This window comes from Macaca fascicularis, chromosome 10, assembly GCF_037993035.2.
Source record: "Macaca fascicularis isolate 582-1 chromosome 10, T2T-MFA8v1.1".
Lineage (NCBI taxonomy): Eukaryota > Metazoa > Chordata > Mammalia > Primates > Cercopithecidae > Macaca > Macaca fascicularis.
The window spans coordinates 20463949-20484010 of record NC_088384.1 but is presented as its reverse complement, the minus strand read 5'-3'; the positions used below and the strand labels follow the sequence as shown (position 1 = coordinate 20484010).

Genomic DNA, 20062 nt, shown 5'->3' with positions numbered 1-20062 from the left:
TCTCTTTTCTTGACACTTCCATCACTTTAGCCTACATCTCCTGTAAATAAGGCCAATGCCTCTGACCTTACGTAATCTCTTCCTGGTTGTCCTGGGCACCATCCTTCTTTTCAAGGACTTTGGAATGACCCAATATCTGATAGACGCACCTTAAATGTTTGTTGAATGAATAAGTAAACTGGGTCCCACCCCATGGGTTAGTAGCTTTTTTCTAAGAACAACTTGGAAATGCCTCTGAAGATTTTATGTTTGACCAGGAGAAGCCAGTGAACTCTCAGTCACAAAATTGAGGACTCCCAGTTGGGAGGACCCCTTGAGGTTGTTCAGACCAGCCTTCTCCTCCCTGAAACATAATCCCTGCTTGAATCCTCTCTTCAGCAATATGTGTATACATGTGAGAGAGTTTTTGCAGTCTGTTGGCTAGCTTTCCGTGCATCATATAAAAACAGTCCTCTTATAGACTTGACTTGCCAGTTCGCACACACCACCAGTTCCAGCTAATTTTGTGTGTGTGTGTGTGTATTTAGTAGAGATGGGGTTTCACCATGTTGACCAGGCTGGTCTCGAACTCCTGACCTCAAGTGATCCGCCTGCCTCAGCCTCCCAAAGTGCTGGGATTACAGGTGTGAGCCACTGTGCCTGGCCTCTAGCATACCTTTAGTTTTCTAATCAAACATTATTATGTCCTTATTTTGTGCATTACAGAGCTCGCCTAAGTCACTTTTTCAACACCTGCTAGAATGCTTAGGAATGTTTATGTTATCTTAGGGAGCAGAGGCTCCATATTATGACCCAGTTCTGCTGACTTGCTCCCCTGCCCCCACAAAAAAAAAGGTTAGGGTTGAGCCAAAACTTCCTGCCAGTGTTTATCGACTTGTATTTCCCAAGATTAAAAAATAAAAAAGTTGTGAAATGCTTATTCAGATCTTATCCAGGTACTGGGTAAAATGATCTTAATTTGTTGGAGTTTTTAGAACTTCTTGATCTAAAAGTTTCCTTTTAAAGAAGCATCTGAATTAACATTCTCATAAGTGTGTTCTTCAGGCCACTGGTCTGAAGAAATGGCTCTGAAAAAAGGATTTGATGCTAACAATAAGTTTGAGAAAGCCACATACCATTATTCTTTCTTGAAGCTTCTCAATATGTAATACCACATTAAAAGCACTGAGAGGTCCTGCAATAAGGAAATGTGCTTTATAAGCCAAGATAATAACTTGTTTCATTTGTTTAATCTACTTGATGTAAAATCTTTTTTTTTTTTTTTAATTGAAGCACACATTAGCAAATTCTGACCTAGAGTGGGGATCCTCTTACTGTATATAGCCTGTGAACCAAACTTGGACCTACTGCTTGTTTATATGGTCTGTGAGCTAAGAATGCTTTTTACATTTTTCTTTTTTTTTTTTGGACGGAGTCTCTCTCTGTCGACCAGGCTGGAGTGCAGTAGTGTCATCTTGGCTCACTGCAAGCTCCGCCTTCCGGGTTCACACCATTCTCCTGCCTCAGCCTCCTGAGTAGCTGGGACTACAGGCGCCCGCCACCACGCCTGGCTAATTTTTTGTATTTTTAGTAGAGACGGGGTTTCACCGTGGTAGCCAGGATGCTATCGATTTCCTGACCTCGTGATCCACCCGCCTCAGCTTCCCAAAGTGCTGGAGTTACAGGCTTGAGCCACCGACATTTTTCTTTTTTGTTTTGAGATGGCGTCTGGCCGTGTTGCCCAGGCTAGAGTGCAGAGGCGTGATCTCAGCTCACTGCAAGCTCCACCTCCTGGGTTTGCACTGTGTTAGCCAGGGTGGTCCATCTCCTGACCTCGTGATCTGCCTGCCTCGGCCTCCCAAAGTGCTAGGATTACAGGCATGAGCCACCATGTCTGGCCTGCTTTTTACATTTTTAAATGATGGGAAATAAAAGAATAATAATATTACATAGGTGACAATTACAGGAAAATAAAATTTCAGTGTTCATTTCAGCCACACCCATTTATTTATATTTATACATATATATTTACATATTTTCTTTGGGTACTTTAATGCTACTCAGTGGAGTTGATTAGTTGCCATAAAAACCATATGGTCGACAGAGTCTAAAGTATTTACTCTGTGGCCCTTTACGGAAAAAAATTGCCAATTCCTGACCTGCATCATGTACTTTTTTTTTTTTTTTTTTTGAGACAGTGACTCGCTCTGTTGCCCAAGGTGGAGTGCAGTGGCACAAACGTAGCCTACTACAACCTTGACCTCCTGGGCTCAAGCCATCTTCCCACCTCAGCCACCTGAGTAGTTGGGACTACAGGCACATACCACCACACCCAGCTAACTTTCAAATTTTTTGTAGAGACGAGGTCTCACTATGTTGCCCAGGCTGGTCTCAAACCCCTGAGCTCAAACGATTCTCCTGCCTCAGCCTCTCAAAGTGCTGGGATTACAGGTATGAGCCACCACTCCCAGCCATATATTGTTTTTCAACTTTTTATTTTATTTGTTTATTTATTTATTTTTGAAACGGAGTCTTCCTCTGTCTTCCAGGCTTGAATGCAGTGGCGCGATCTCGGCTCACTGTAACCTCCACCTTCCGGGTTCAAGCTATTCTCCTGCCTCAGCCTCCTGAGTAGCTGGAACTACAGGCGCACACCACCTCGCCTGGCTAATTTTTGTATTTTTAGTGGAGACAGGGTTTCCCATGTTGGCCAGGATGGTCTCGATCTCCCGACCTCGTGATCCACCTGCTTCAGCCTCCCAAAGTGCTGGGATTACAGGCTTTAGCCACCGTGCTTGGCCCCTTATTATTATTTTTTAGATGGAGTTTCACTCTTGTTGCCCAGGCTGGAGTGCGATGGCACAATCTCCGCTCACTGCAACCTCTGTCTCCCAGGTTCAAGCAATTCTCCTGCCCCAGCCTCTCAAGTAGCTGGGATTACAGGCATGTGCCATCACACTCGGCCAATTTTTATATTTTTAGTAGAGATGGGTTTCACCATGTTGGCCAGGCTGGTCCTGAACTGCTGACCTCAGGAGATCCACCCGCCTTGGCATCCCAAAGTGCTGGGATTACAGCCGTGAGCCACTGCGCCCGGCCCTTTTATTTTGAAATAATTTTAACCTTATACTAAACTTGCAAAAATAATCCACAAACTTTCTGTGTATTTGTCATCTAACTTCACCTAATGTCAAAACTGTACATAATTATATCAAAATTATCCAAACAAGAAATTTAACATTAATACAATATTACTAGCTAATCTAGAGACTTTATTCAAATTTTGCCATTTGTCCTACTATATCCTTTTTCTGTTTCAGGACCCGATCCTGGATCCTACATCACATTTAGTTATCAAGTCTCCCTGGTGTCATCAGATATCTGAGACAGTTCCTCATTGTCTTTTTTTTTTTTTTGAAACGGAGTCTCACTCTGTCACCCAGGCTGGAGTACAGTGGCACGATCTCAGCTCACTGCAACCCCCCACTGCCGGGTTCAAGCGATTCTCCTGCCTCAGCCTCTGGAATAGCTGCGATTACAGGCGTGTGCCGCCATGCCCAGCTGTTTTTTGTATTTTTAGTAGAGATGGGGTTTCACCATGTTGGGCAGGCTGGTCTTGAACTCCCAACCTCAGGTGATCCACCTGCCTCAGGCCTCCCAGAGTTCTGGGATTGCAGGTATTGCCACCACACCCGGCCTGCATTTGCACTAAAATTTATTTTCTTTAAATTTTTTGTCTGTTTGTTTTTGAGACAGAATTTCACTCTTATTGCCCAGGCTGGAGTGCAGTGGTGCGATCTTGGCTCACCGCAACATCTGCCTCCTGGGTTCAAGCGATTCTCCTGCCTCAACCTCCCGGGTAGCTGGGATTACAGGCATGCACCACCACGCCCGGCTAATTTTGTATTTTTTTTTTTTTTTAGTAGAGACAGGGTTGCTCCATATTGGTCAAGCTGGTCTTGAACTCCCGACCTCAGGTGATCCATCTGCCTCAGTCTCCCAAAGTGCTGAGATTACAGGCGTGAGCCACCGCGCCTGGCCATTTGCACTCAAATTTATGAGGGTTCCAGTTTCTTCGCATCCACAACAACACTTGTTATTGCCCACTAAAAAAATTATCTCTCTCCTAGTGGGTGTAAAGTGATATCTCATTGTGGTTTTGATTTGCATTTCCTTAATGGCTGACGATGATGGTGATGTTCTTATTGGTCATCTGCATATCTTATTTGGAGAAATGTCTGTTTAGCTCTTTTGCTCATTTTGTAATTGAGTTATTTGTTATCATGTACAACTTTGAATGTAGGTATTCAAAGAGTTTGTAGATCCCTTGAAACAACTCAGTGATCTGACCCGCAAATTCTGAGGCAATGCCAGTATCTCCCTGATCTGAATGTAGTTGGATCTGGACATACTGAAGCACAAAGTAAATTTCCATTTGAGGCTACTGACCACGCAGAGCTTGACTCAAACCCAGCCACTTCTGGCCATGTGGAGTTGGAGTGGCCATGGTCAAGTGAAAGAAAGGGTACTGTTTGTGTCCAGAAATGAGGTTGTCAACCAAGATATGATAAGACCAGTTGGGGAGCCTTCATTTTGGGTGCTACTCTGGTGTATGTCTGGTTATAGGCAGGGAGTCGAGGAGTCAGTGGTGTTTTGAATGCTCAGGACTAGCTGCTCATAGCTACATAACTACAGTGCACCTAGGCCTATCTTGATCCTACAGCATTCAACTGTAACCAGACCATCTTGGACATGTACCTTGAAACAAACAAAAACTTCAGTAATGTAAATTGTGAAAGTAATGTATGCTTATTTTATTATTATTAATTTTTAGAGATGGAGTCTTGCTCTGTTGCCCAGGCTGGAGTGCAGTGGCACAATGCCGACTCACTGCAGCCTCCATCTCCTAGATTGAAGCAATTCTTGTGCCTCAGTTCCCGAGTAGCTAGAATTACAGGCACGTGCCACCATGCCCGACTAATTTTTGCATTTTTAGTAGATGGGGGTTTCATGATCTTGGCCAGGCTGGTCTGGAACTCCAGACCTCATGAGAGTGATCCACCTGCCTCAGCCTCCCAAAGTGCTGGGATTACAGGCATGAGCCACCATGCCCCGCCAATGTGCTCATTTTAGACATTTTGGAAAATGCAGAAAAATCTTCGTCTCCCCACCCTAATCATCCCTAGCTCTAGTATCTAGAGAACCTTTGTTACAATTGCTATATTTCCTTCTTGTTTCCTGCCACGGGGCACATTTGTTTTTTTGTGTGTGGTTTTTTTTTTTTTTTTGAGACGGAGTCTCGCTCTGTCGCCCAGGCTGGAGTGCAGTGGCCGGATCTCAGCTCACTGCAAGCTCCGCCTCCTGGGTTCACGCCATTCTCCTGCCTCAGCCTCCCGAGTAGCTGGGACTACAGGCGCCCGCCACCACGCCTGGCTAATGTTTTGTATTTTTAGTAGAGACGGGGTTTCACTGTGTTGGCCAGAATGGTCTCGATCTCCTGACCTCGTGATCCGCCCGCCTTGGCCTCCCAAAGTGCTGGGATTACAGGCGTGAGCCACCGCGCCCAGCCCACGGGGCACATTTGTAATAGTTGGAATCACTCACTGTACACAGTTCCATATCTTGCTTTTTCTTATTAAAATCTAAAACTGAAGAAAAAACACATTTTAATGTTAATGTCTCCATGTTTTTGCCAGCCATCTCATAAGCATTACTTCTTTTTTTTTTTTTTGGCGGGGGGGGACAGAGTCTGGCTCTGTTGCCCAGGCTGGAGTGCAATGGTGCGATCTCGGCTCACTGCAACCTCTGCCTCCCGGGTTCAAATGATTCTCCGGCCCCAGCCTCCCGAGTAGCTGGTATTATAGGCACCTGCCACCACACCCAGCTAATTTTTGTGTTTTTGGTAGAAACGGGATTTCACGATGCTGGCCAGGCTAGTCTCGAACTCCTGATCCCAGGCGATCCACCCACCTCAGCCTCCCAAAGTGTTGGGATTACAGGCGTGAGCCACCGCGCCCAGCCTATAAGCATTACTTCTGATGGCCTGCATAGATTTCCATTTCTTTAACTGTTCATTTATTCAATAAGTCTTATTATGTAGACATAATGTGTATAATAAGCACTTGGTATGTTCTTAGTGGGATAGAAATGTAGTTTTGATTTTTTTAAATAAGGAGCATAGATTTTCTTATAATTTTTTTTATTGTGGTAAGATGTACATAGCATAATATTTACCGTTTTAACTAATTTTATTTATTTAAATTTTTTTGAGATAGGGTTTCACTCTGTGGCCTAGGCTGAAGTGTAGTGGCAGCTCACTGTAGCTTCAACCTTTGGGGCTCACGCAATCCTCTTGCCTCAGCCTCCTAAAGTGCTGGGATTACAGCAGTGAGCCATTGTGCCTGGCCATTTTTAACTATTTTTAAATGTACAATTCAGTGGCATTAAGTAAATTCACAGTGTCATATAACCATCACCACTATTTCCAAAACTTTTTCAGCTTACCAAACAGAAACTCTACCCATGAAGCAATAACTCCTTATTCTCTCCTCCCCCCAGCTCCTGGTAACCTCTGATCTACTTTCTATCTCAATGAATTTGCCTATTCTAGATATTTCCAATAAGATTCTAATAAGAAAATCACACAATATATGACCTTTTATGGAAATGTAGGGTTTTTTTTTTTCCTTTTTTTTCTTTTTCTTTTTTTTTTTTTTTTTGAGACAGAGTCTCACTCCGTTGTCACCCAGGCTGAGTGTAGTGGTATCATCTCAGCTCACTTCAACCTCCGCATCCTGGGTTCAAGCAATTCTTGTGCCTCAGCCTCCCAAATAGCTGGAATTACAGGCGCTTACCACTACACCTGTCTTATTTTTGTGTTTGTAGTAGAGATGGGGTTTTGCCACTTGCCCAGGCTGGTCTCGAACTCCTGACCTCAAGTGATCTGCCCGCCTTGGCCTCCCAAAGTGCTGAGATTACAGGCATGAGCCACTGTACCTGGACCTAGTTTTTTTAATTGTAGTGAAATTCATATAAAATTTACCATCTTAACCATTTTTTAAGTATACAGCTCAGTGGTATTAAGTATGTTCATATTCTGGAAGCATCACCACCATCTACCTCCAGAACTGTTTTCGTCTTGCAAAAGTAAAACTCTGTGTCCGTTAAACAATAACTCCCTATTTCTTTTTCACCCTAGCCACTACCAACCACTATTCCACTATCTATGATTTTAAGTACATCATATAAGTAGAATCATACAAGTAGAATCATACAGTATTTGTCCTTTTTTTTTTTTTTTGAAGATGAGGTCTAACCGTGTGGCTGGTGTCAGACTCTTGGGTTTAAGCGATCTTTCTGCCTCAGCCTCCCAAGTAGCTGGGGTTACGTGTGGGCACCACTGCACCCAGCTTAGTATTTGTCTTCCTTTGACTGACTTATTTCACTTAACATGATGTTCTTGAGGTTCATTTATGTTGCAGCATATGTCAGAATTTTTCTTCCTTTTGAAGATAAAATGATATTCCATTGTATGTATTTTGCTTATCCATTCATCTGTTGATGCACACTTGGATTGCTTCCATGTTTCAGCTATTGTGAATACTGCTACTCTTTGCGACCTTGCTTTCAATTATTTGGGTACATACCTAGAGGTAGAATTGCTGGATCATATGGTAGTTCAGTTTTTAAGTTTTTTGAGGAACCTCCGTGCTGTTTTCCACAGCAGCTGTACCTTTACATTCCCACCAACAGAGCACAAGGGTTCCATTTCTCTACATCCTTGCCAAAACTTGTTATTTCCCGGTTTTATAAAAATAGTAGTCATTCTAATGGTATCTCATTGTGCTTTTGATTTGCATTTCCCTAATGATTAGTGATGTTGAGCACACTTCTGTGTGCTTTTGGGACATTTGTATATCTTCTTTGAAGAAATGTCTCTATTCAAGTCCTTGGCCCCCTCCACCCTTTTAAAATTTTTTTTTGAGACAGAGTCTGTCTCTCTCTTGCCCAGGCTCGAGTGCAGTAGTGGAATCTGGGCTCACTGCAACCTCTTGCCTCCTGGGTTCAAGCAATTCTCTTGCCTCAGCCTCCCAAGTAGCTGGAAGTACAGGTGTGTGCCACCACACCTGGCTAATTTTTTTGTATTTTTAGTAGAGACAAAGTTTTGCTGTGCTGCCCAAGCTGGTCTCGAACTTCTGACCTCAAGTGATCCGCCTGCCTCAGCCTCCCAAAGTGCTGGAATTACAGGCCTGAGCCACCATACCCGGCCCCACTTTTGAATTAGGTTGTTTTGTTGTTAAGTTTTAGGAGTTCTCTGTATATTCTAAATATTAATTCCTTTTCAGATATACGATTTGCAAATATTTTCTCGCATTCTGTGAATTGCCATTTACTCTATTGGTAGTGTCTTTTTATGCACAAAAATTTTAAATTTTTATGAAATCTCATTTGTCTACTTTTTCTTTTGTTACCTGTGCTTTTGGTGTCATTCCAAGAAATCATTGCCAGAAATACAGTTTTTAAAGTCATGACCAAGTGGCTGCTGGTTTAAAATTCTCAGAGGTGGCCCTAATTGCTGCCTGGTTATCATACCCTACTTCTCTTTTTTTAATTTTTATTTTTTTAAAGACAGGGTCTCTCTGTCGCCCAGGCTGGAGTGCAGTGGCGTAATCTCAGCTCACTGTAACCTCTGCCTCCCGGACTCAAGCAGTCCTCCATCTTTGCCTCTTGAGTAGTTGGGACCACAGGCATGCACCACTGCTCTTGGCTAATTTTTGTATTTTTTGTAGAGATGGGGTTTTGCCATGTTACCCAGACTGGTCTCAAACTTGTGGGCTCAAGTGATCTGTCTGCCTCCACCTTCCAAAGTGCTGGGATTACCAGCTGAGCCACCACGCCCGGCCTTCAAACCCTACTTCTCTACTCTGCAGTAGATGACATGAGTCCATCTCTTCATTTCACTGGTCATTGGGAACAAAGCATCCTGTCTTCCAGCTGGCCTAAGGACATGCAAAATTAAAAGCAGCAATTCTATGTTCATTGAGCCAGATTGTGTCTGCTTCTATGGAAATGGCCTAGGGGACTGACTGGCCATTCTGTCCTGGGTCCAGTTGCCAGGTTAATTCCTATGATAGTTTCTATAGCACCTGACTCTGATACTCACTCTCCCAGTTGCTCCTCAGAAGTGCCTTGTGATGTAACAATGATGTGGTTTTTTTTTTTTTGAGACAGAGTCTAGCTCAGTTGCCCAGGCTGGAGTGCAGTGGCGCGATCTCGGCTCACTGCAAGCTCCGCCTCCCAAGTAGCTGTGCTCCTGCCTCAGCCTCCCAAGTAGCTGGGACTACAGGCGGCTGCCACCACTCCCGGCTAAGTTTTTTTTGTATTTTTAGTAGAGACGAAGTTTCACCATGTTAGCCAGGATGGTCTTGATCTCCTGACCTACTGATCCGCCTGCCTCGGCCTCCCAAAGTGCTGGGATTACAGGCGTGAGCCAGCACATCTGGCCAGATGTGGTCTTTATTTTTTATTTATTTAATTTATTTATTGAGACAGAGTCTCACTCTGTCACCCAGGGTGGAGTGCAGTAGCACGATCTTGGCTCACTGCAGCGTCCACCTCCTGGATTCAAGTGATTCCCATGTCTCAGCCTCCCAAGTAGCTGGGATTACAGACATGTGCCACCACGCCCAGCTAATTTGTATTTTTTGGTAGAGACAGGGTTTCACCATGTTGGCTAAGGTGGTCTCGAACTCCTGACCTCAGATGATCCACCCACCTTGTACTCCCAAAGTGCTGGGATCACAGGTGTGAGCTACCACACTTGGCCAGGTTTTTATTTTTTAATATTTATTTATTTATTTTTGAGACAAGGTCTTTGTATGCTGCCCAGGCTGGTCTGAAACTCTTGGCCTCAAGCAATCCTTCTGCCTCAACCTCCTGAGTAGCTGGCATGTTCCACTGTGCCTGGCATGGTGGGGGTTTTTAAAGATGATCAGGTCTCTGAATACAGGAGTGGATCCTGGGCAAAGCCCAAGGAAGTTTCTTGTGTTTTTCTTAACACTATCATCTCTGCCAAGGTACTTCTTAGTGTGATAAGCTTTTTGTTTTTTAATAGTTACATTCTGACTTGGTTATAAACTCCTTGAGCACAGGAACCAGGACCTTCTCTGATTTATTTATTCATTTGTTTATGAAACGGGGTCTCACTCTGTCGCCCAGGCTGGAGTGTAGTGGCACGATCTTAGCTCACTGCAACCTCCGCTTCCTGGGCTCAAGCGATTCTTCTGCCTCAGCCTCCCTAGTAGCTGGGATTACAGGCGCCCACCACCAAGACCAGCTAATTTTTTTTTTTTTTGTATTTTTAGTAGAGATGGGGTTTCACTATGTTGGCCAGGCTAGTCTTGAACTCCTGACCTCAGGTGATCCACCTGCCTCGGCCTCCCAAAGTGCTGGGATTACAGGCGTGAGCCATGGCACCTGGCCCTCTGATTTATTTTTATCATGGGCCTAGTAGTTGGCATTCTCTGAGTGTTTGCCAAACAGCACTGGTAACAAATATAATGGAGGTGGCTCAAGGCACAAGACCAATTTGTAAAAGTCAATATTATAGACTTTTCAAAATGGTATCATTTTGGTTTTCTCTTTATCACAGTTGGTCCTAGTCAGGACCTCCTGTTGAAAGAAGAGAGAGGCTGGGCGCAGTGGCTTATGCCTGTAATCCCGGCACTTTGGGAGGCCGAGGCAGGCGGATCACCTGAGGTCAGGAGTTTGAGACCAGCCTGACCAACATGGAGAAACCCCGTCTCTACTAAAAATACAAAATTAGTCAGGTGTGGTGGTGCATGCCTGTAATCCCAGCTACTCAGGAGGCTGAGGAAGGAGAATCTCTTGAACCTGGGAGGCAGAGGTTGCGGGGAGCCGAGATTGCGTCATTGCACTCCAGCCTGGGCAACAAGAACGAAACTCCATCTCAAAAAAAAGAAAGGAGAAGTGAGATCATTGTTTTGTCAAGTATATACAGGGTATTAAAATCTAAAGTTTTCTACTTAATTGGTTGGATCTTGTTAGCCTTATTGTTTTTATACTCTACCTTCAGAATATTTTAGAGGTCTTTAGCTCAACCTCAGGTAAAATATTAATTAATGACATTTTATAGAATCTGAATTAATGAGGTTTCACTGACAGTGTGAAAATAAAAGTTAAACCTGTCCAGGTGTGGTGGCTAATGCCTGTAATCCCAGCATTTTGGGAGGCTGAGGTGGGCGGATCACTTCAGGTCAGGAGTTCAAGACCAGCCTGGTCAACATGGGGAAACTCTGTCTCTACTAAAAATACAAATAAATTAGCCAGGCGTTGTGGTGCACACCTGCAATCATGAATTCAGAATATTAATCTTACTGCTTCCTCCTTAGTTTCTTTGTCTAATGGGGGTAGGCACTGTTTCATACTTATTTAAAATAATAACAAAGCTGGGCGCGGTGGCTCATGCCTGTAATCCCAGCACTTTGGGAGGCCGAGGCAGGCGAATCACCTGAGGTCAGGAGTTTGAGACCGGCCTGGCCAACAAGGTGAAACCCTGTCTCTACTAAAAATACAAAAATTGGCCGGTTGTGATGGTGCACACCTGTGGTCCCAGCTACTCGGGAGACTGAGGCAGGAGAATCGCTTGAACCCAGGAAGCAGAGGTTGCAGTGAGCCAAGATCTTGCCACTATACTCCAGCCTGAGCAACAGAGTAAGACCCCATCTCAAAAAAAAAAAAAAAAGCAGAACCCTTATTTTGTAGATTTTTCTCATGACAAAGGGATGGCAGGAACAATTGTTCCCCATTTGCAGGTAAGGACACTGGCATAGTGAGTGACAGACCTGAGCCTTAGGCTAAGTCCTCTGGCTCCAGATTATTCCTTTCACGGTGTTACACTAGAAATTCACAGCCCTTAATTGTTGTCTGTGCAGTCTGAAGAGCTTTTCTTTAAAACACTGTTTTCCTCAGCTGTATTGGTTTGATTGAAATTAAATCCCCTTTATTCATTCACATACCTTAATCAAACATCTACTTCCTGTCAGGCACTGTGCTGTTGGCCCTAGGAGGTATCTCACTAGAGCGGGTAATAGTTCAGTGGATAACCAAAACTCTGTGTATGTTATCTTTAATGGCGGCGGGGGGGTACCAATTTGAGAAAACTTGAAACTTCTAGTTGCAGATCCCTGAATTTTTTTTTCATTTGTGTAAGAGTTTTGGGTAATACTTTAAAAAAAAAAATGACTCTTATGTAACATTTCCAGTTCTGAACAGCGTGTTTTGCTCTTGTAGGATACTGATTTTCCACAACTCTAGTTGGCTATATTGAGTTGTACAGTTCTAATTGCTCCTGGGCATCAGGTCTGTCCACACACACACACGGATATCAGGTGCTCCTGAGGCACCTAGCCCTGCGCTGAGTAAGGAACCTGGAAGCTGGGTATCCGCTTGAGGAGACGCCCAAGAACAGATCATTGAGTTACCATTTGTTAAGGACATTGGCTTGGGTTGGGAAGCTTTGCCTCTGACTAAGTCTTTGACCATGGACAAGTGACCTAACTACTCTGAGCCTTTATTTAACATCCCAAGCAATACTAATGATGATACAGTGGTGTTTACCTAAAGGCCATAAAGATTAAATGAGATAATTCATGTAGAGGGCTGAGCAGAGTGTTAGCTGATGTTACTTATAGTGATAAGATATATAACAAGTGTCCCCTAATTTTAACACTTGGTGAAAATCTGATTTTCTCTGGGTCAAATTGTGTCTAATTTTAGATTTCCTCTCAGCTCATAAACATACACAGTTCTGATGTCTCATTTATTCTGCAGTCAAGGAATGATGCTCATTGAGAAAGGAAAGTTGTGACTCATTTACTCAGCAAATTAACCGAGTACCTGCTGGTTGCATGTCTCTATGAGGAATATACAAAAACAGTTTACCTTCAGTGAACTCAGAGAGACCTTAAAAAGGAGGGGGATTAACATTTCATGAGTACTTAACCTATGTGCCAGGCAGTATGCTAGTCCCGTACTGTTTAATCTCTGTTTTTTTTTTTTTTTTTTAGATGCAGTCTTGCTTTGTCACCCAGGCTGGAGTGCAGTGGTGTGATCTTGGCTCACTGCAAGCTCCGCTTCCCGGGTTCACGCTATTCTCCTGCCTCAGCCTCCCGAGTAGCTGGGACTACAGGCGCCCGCCACCACGCCTGGCTAATTTTTTGTATTTTTAGTAGAGACGGGGTTTCACCGTGTTAGCCAGGATGGTCTTGATCTCCTGACCTCATGATCTGCCCATCTCGGCCTTCCAAAGTGCTGGGATTATAGGCGTGAGCCACCACGCCCGGCTATCTCTCTTTTTTAGAACTGTCTTCTGAGGAACGTATTAGCCTCATTTTAGCAAATGAGAAAAACAAAGGCTCAGAGAGAAAATAACTTGTCTGAAGTCACAGAATAAGTTGCAGAGCTGAGATTTGAACTCAGCCATCACATTCCTCTGTGCTGTGCTAGTTTTTAAGGAAAAAAGTTAAGGAACATTTTATGACAATGCAACTTCTTGGATGACACTTAAAAGTTTGTGCCAGTGGTAGTACAAATCCCATTTCACTCTTTAAAAAAAAAATTTTTTTTTAATTTAAGAAACAGTCTCCTTCTGCCTCCTAGGTTGGAGTGCAGTGGCATCATCATAGCTCACTGCAGCCTTGAGCTCCTGGGCTCAAGTGATCATCTTGCCTCAGCCTCCCAAGGAGCTAGAACTACAGGCACACACCACCATACCTGGCTAATTTTTAAAATTTTTTGGTGATGGGGTCTCACTATATTGTTCAGACTAGTTTTGAACTCTTGGCCTTAACTGATCCTCCTGCCTCGGCCTCCCAAAGTGCTAGGATTACAGGAGTGAGCCACCATTCTTGGCCTCCATTTTGTCCTTTTTAAAAAATGAAACCTGGTAATTTTTCAAAAATAACTGAAGCTTAAAACCCAACAAATGAGGCCGGGCGCGGTGGCTCAAGCCTGTAATCCCAGCACTTTGGGAGGCCGAGACGGGCGGATCACGAGGTCAGGAGATCGAGACCATCCTGGCTAACACGGTGAAACCCCGTCTCTATTAAGAAATACAAAAAACTAGCCGGGCGAGGTGGCGGGCGCCTATAGTCCCAGCTACTGGGGAGGCTGAGGCAGGAGAATGGCGTGAACCTGGGAGGCGGAGCTTGCAGTGAGCTGAGATCCGGCCACTGCACTCCAGCCTGGGTGACAGAGCGAGACTCCGTCTCAAAAAAAAAAAAAAAAAACCCAACAAATGATCAAAACATTCTCTGTATTTGAAAATAATGGAAGAGGCCGGGCGCGGTGGCTCATGCCTGTAATCCCAGCACTTTGGGAGGCCGAGGTGGGCGGATCACCTGAGGTCAGGAGTTCGAGACCAGCCTGACCAACATGGTGAAACTCTGTCTCTACGAAAAATACCCAAAAAAATTAGTTGGATGTGGTGGCGGGTACCTGTAATCCTAGCTACTTGGGGGGCTGAGGCAGGAGGATCGCTTGAACCCAGGAGGCGGAGGTTGCGGTGAGCCAACATCACGCCATTGCACTCCAGCTGGGCAACAGAACGAGACTCTGTCTCAAAAAAAAAAAAAGTAGTGGACGAAAATGTGAAAAAGTAGGAACAACTGAGTCTAGAATCCCCATTCAAATATGTGTTATCGCTGGGCATGGTGGTTAATGCCTGTAATCCCAGCAATTTGGGAGGCCAAGGCTGAGGCAGGTGGATTGCTTGAGCCCAGGAGTTCAAGACCAGCCTGGGCAGCATGGTGAAACCCCATCTCTGCAAACAAACAAAAAAAACTAGCTGGGTGTGGTGGCACACACCTGTAATCCCAGCTACTTGGGAGGCTAAGGTGGAAGGATCATTTGAGCTTGGGAGGTGGAGGCTGCAGTGAACTGAGATTACACCATTGCACTCCAGCCTGAGTGCCTGAGCGAGACTCTGTCTCAAAATATATTTATGTGTGTATTTGTGTGTGTGTATGTTTAGAAATTGTCCTATCTCTAAGGCCTGGCACAGTATGTGGAACGTAATGAATCTTACTAGCAAGTTAGTGAATTTAAACTATCTTCCCAGGCTGCCAAAATTATATTTCTCGTTTCACTTAACTTATATTCTCCGGCCCAGGCACAGTGGCTTACACCTGTAATCCCAGCACTTTGGGAGGCCGAGGTGGGTGGATCACCTGAGGTCAGAAGTTCAAGACCAGCCTGGCCAACATCATGAAACCCTGTCTCTACTAAAAATACAAAAATTAGCCGGGCATGGTGGTGGGTGCGTGTAATCCCAGCTACTCAGGAGGCTGAGACAGGAGAATTGCTTGAACCCGGGAGGTGGAGGTTGCAGTGAGCCTAGATCATGCCATTGCACTCCATCCTGGGCAACAAGAGTGAAGCTCTGTCTCAAAAACAAAACAAAACAAAACAAACATATATTATCTTTTGGAAAACATACATGTCATTGTCAGGGACATAGGGAAACAAATGTCTTACGTATTTCTCATAGGAATATAAATTGGCACATCTTCCCTGGGGGTATTCGGCACTATCTCAAAGTTACAAATATAAATACTTTGACCCTGCAGTTCTACTTCTGGGATTTATACTAACGATATAGTCAAGCAGTCTCGAAGGTAGAGAACAGGTATGTTGGGTTTCAGGAATAAGGAGAGACTTTTCAGCCTATATCCTTTTGTTGTACCTGTATACATGTTACTTATTAAAAAAAATAAAATAGTTAAAATTTCTGAGATAATTAATATTCTAAGGACCATTCACACCTCAGTTGTGAATGTACTTAATTCAGATTGCTTTCCTTTTTGTCCTCTACTGAGATCTGAATATATTGGACCTTTCACATCTTTTATTTTGTAATTTGAGATGAGATCTCTCTGTGTTGACCAGGCTGGTCTCGAACTCCTGGCCTCACGCAATCTTCCCATCTTGGCCTCCCAAAGTGCTAGGATTACAGGCGTGAGCTACCATGCTTGGCCTATTTTTTCCTGAGTATTAACACAGTACTCACTATGGAAAAGGTGGCAAGTACATGTAAGTATTTTTTAAAGCTTAAGAAATTTGTCCATAAGTCCACTGTCCAGAGACTACTACCATTAATATTTTTGACCTCTTTTTTTGGTATCTTTTTAACCTGCTGATAACAAATAAATTCAGTTTTTTTTAATTTTTTGAGACGGAATTTGACTCTGTCGCCCAGGGTGGAGTGCAGTGGCGCAATCTTAGCTCACTGCAATCTCTGACTCCTGGATTCAAGCTATTCTCCTGCCTCAGCCTCCCAGCTGCTCGAAATCCTGAGTTCAAGCAATCTGCCTGCCTCAGCCTCCCAAAGTGCTGTGAATGTAGGCATGAGCCACCGCACCTGGCCACATATATATTCAATTTTGTATACAATTTTACATCCTGCTTCCTTCTTTTCCCTTCCTTCCTTCCCTCCCTCCTTCCTTCCTTCCTTCCTTCCTTCCTTTTTTTCTTTTCTTTCTCTCTCTCTCTCTCTCTCTCTTCTTTTCTTTTCTTTTTTTTCTTTCGAGATGGAGTCTTGCTCTGTCACCCAGGCTGGAGTGCAGTGGCGCGATCTTGGCTCACTGCAAGCTCCGCCTCCTGGGTTCACGCCATTCTCCTGCCTCAGCCTCCCGAGTTGCTGGGACTACAGGTGCCCGCCACTACGCCCGGCTAATTTTTTGTATTTTTTAGTAGAGATGGGGTTTCACCATGTTAGCCAGGATGGTCTCGATCTCTCCTGACCTCGTGATCTGCCCACCTCGGCCTCCCAAAGTGCTGGGATTACAGGCGTGAGCCACCACACCCGGCCCATCCTGCTTTTTTCACTTAACATTATGTCATGTAATTGAAATTCCTATGTAAGCAAAATCTCTGTGGAAGCATTATTTTTAGTGGCTATGTAATCTATTACGTGGATGTACCAGTTTATTTAATGGGAGCTAGATGGGGAGAAAAAGAGACGTTAAAATCATGGAGCCCTTTGGAAGGTTAGGCAGATCTGGGTTAGGTACCAGATAGGGTATGTGGGCCCGGCAGGCCAGGGCTGAAGGGCACTAAGAATCAAAGGCTTTTCTTCTTGCCTTAGTCCCAACCCTTGCTGCCTTACCATCCTTATATATGCCCTGGGCTTCGCGTACACTGAACTCAGCACAATGAATTATGCACTTGTTTCTTGTGCTGTGTCTACATCTTTCCCAGCATTCTCTGTCTTCAGGTACCATGTACACACTGTCAGTTCCCAGTACACTGGGTTGCCTTTGTTGGTTTACTTGTTTGTGTCTCCCTTTAGACTGAAAAAAAATGTTTTATTTCTGTATCTTGAATGCCTGGCAAATAATAGGATCTTCAATGAATCTTTGAAGATTCATTCTTATCTACTAAGTAGATAGGAAGATTAGAGGGAACCAGAGAAAAGGACCAGTGCAGCCCCAGTGAAAAGAAGCCAGTCCTTTCAGCCTTCTCTGTGCTTCTGATCCTATATTTGAGGGCCAGATCTCCGTGGGCTAGCCTCGGGACCTAAACACCACTTAGACTTTAAAATTTCAAAGCTGGTTTCTGTGTGTTCTAAGTTCCAATAAACTTATTCAGAGTTCTTCCCATTCCAGCCTTCTGTGAGTGTGATGTAGACATTCTTGGAATACAGGTCCCATTTCTGCCTACGTGTGGTCCAGCAGCAGTCTAATGAGTGGTGCATACAGGCTCAGGCACGCCAGGGTTCCTGGCAGAAAGCTTCCATGTGAATAAGCATGTGCCCACAGAAATGAGACCTCTGCTGGGATCGTGCAAGTTATTTATCACCCAAATTCGTAATCTTCATACCGAAGATTAACGTTTCTAGGTGTCTCGCTATACCCTGGTCTAGAAATTCTTGGAGTTAAAGGGGCAGATAAGGCAGATTATGAATTCCTACAGTTCTCTAGAACTTGATAATTGAATTTAAGAATGCTACAGAGAGATTTCCTCATGAGATCAAGTTCCCTGGTGGTTCCTGCAGGGATATTCAACTCTTGTGTTCTCTTTCTTGCTCAGTTCCTGTGAGGTGAGCCAGGCCAAGTGGACCAAAGGCCAGCTCTGGGAAGGTAATATATTGAAGATACTGGGTCAGTCAACTTCAGCCGCCAGGCTCTGTGTTCCTAGAGGATCATTAAGTACTGCAAATCTGCCTTAGTCCCAGCACCACATGTATCGCCCTGGACATCTCAAAGCTAGGGCTGTTTTTCAAAACTAGGTGTGAACTTATTTCTTAAAATGATCAGCTGTGTTCCAGTTGGACCAAATGCTGATTGATTTGAATTTAGCAGATTTGTCCCTTACCCCCCAAGTTTATCTGACCTCTCTGTAGTCCCTGTGGCTTGTAGCTGGGTAGGCCCTGAGGTTTCTGTCCCTCTAGAATAGTGTATTTTGTTGGTATTGCTTTGTGCTATTGATAGAGCTGTACCCTCTTCTAGAGCTGGGTTTCCAAAACTCTGTTAGAGAATCGTCTAGGGTAGAAAGTGAGGGCTACATTAAAAACATACAGATTCTTAGGCCTGATCTAGGTCCAGATCCTGTTTAAATCTCTGAAGGGATCTGGGAACCAGATCTTTTTGGGGGAGGGTGAGAGGATGCTTTGTTTAAGAAAAACAGGCAAAAACAACAACAACAAAAGAAAAAACAGGTGAGTTTGATGGAACCTCTTGTTTAGAGTTCTTAAAATTAACCTATGTGCCTTTAGCTCCTGTACTAGACTCCAAGACCTCAACTTGCTCTTGTTCTTCTTTGTAACTCCTCCACAGTTGGTAGCACCAGACCTCAAATGTAGTTGGCATTGGAAAACTGTTGGTTGGTTGAATGAATAAATGGATGAATGATTAATTTACTCTGCACTCATTTCAAAGGGCACAAAAGTTACAACATTACACAATAAATTTGAGGGAAGACAAAGACCAGGTATTTAATTTTGTAAAGCAGTAATAGAGTAACATAGGAATGAAGAGAGTGCTGATGTTGTGTTAGGAAGTCTGAATTTGGCACTGCATGGTATCCTGGCCTTAGGCAGTCCTCTAATATCCCTGGCCCAGTGTCCTCATCTGTAAAATGGCATGAGTATAAAATGCAGTGATAGATGTGAAATGCTTTGAAAACTAGAGAGTGGATTCTGGTCAGGAGAAAAGAATGGTCAGGGTAGGGACAGGGGCATAGAACTAGCCACAGCCAGGTTGCTTTGTGGTCAGGTCAAAGTCTGTAGCTTCTACAGGGACCATGAGAAATTTTAGCAAGACGGCCATATAGGTATGCTCAGGACCTGATTCTTTTTCTGCCTAGTTCCTGAGCCAATCAGGAACCTCTATGTTTTAGATCACTGTCCCAGTCCTGGCAGGCCCATATGGTTCTGTAGGTGCTCAGTAAACAATCCCCAGGAGAACAGCTGTGGGACCCAAATATGTTACAAAGAAAAGTTGGTGACCAGCCAGCTAGGAGTTGACCAAAGTCAGTCATGTGTGCCCATCCTCACTCAGCAAATATTTGAGTGCCTGCTAGGATGAGGCTCTAGAGCCTGGGTGGGGACCACATGGTGTCTACTAAGAATTACAAGGAGAGTGATACGGCCTGCCTACAGTTGGGACATGCAGGCCTGTCTCAGTGCCTGGCCTGGCACGAGGCTGCCACTTCCTGCAAACTCTGAACTGACCTGTTACTGTCCCTTAACCATTCCTACTCCAACACCTACCTTGATCCTGGTTGTCCCCTTATGCCTGTGTAGGAGTATGGGCCATGCACAGCTTTGTTGGGTCCAGGAAGTGGGTTGGCAGTGGACCAGGTTACATGGTATGAAATGTGTGCCTCCCCAACAGCAACAGCCCTGTCCTGCCTTGGTGGGCCCTCCAGGTCACTGTGTTATTTCATAGGGCCACCTCAGTAGCCCTGTAGGAGGCATGATACTCTCGCTTTTCAGGTGAGAAAAGAGATTCAAATCATCAAGGGATCTACCATGGCCATATGGACAGTCAGTGATGGAACCAGG

General features: G+C 44.3%; 1 protein-coding gene across 4 annotated transcripts in view; it reads left to right on the top strand.

Moving 5' to 3' along the window:
- Positions 1-20062, top strand: part of RNF185 (ring finger protein 185) — a 47026-nt gene that overhangs the window by 1510 nt on the left and 25454 nt on the right. The window lies entirely within an intron of this gene.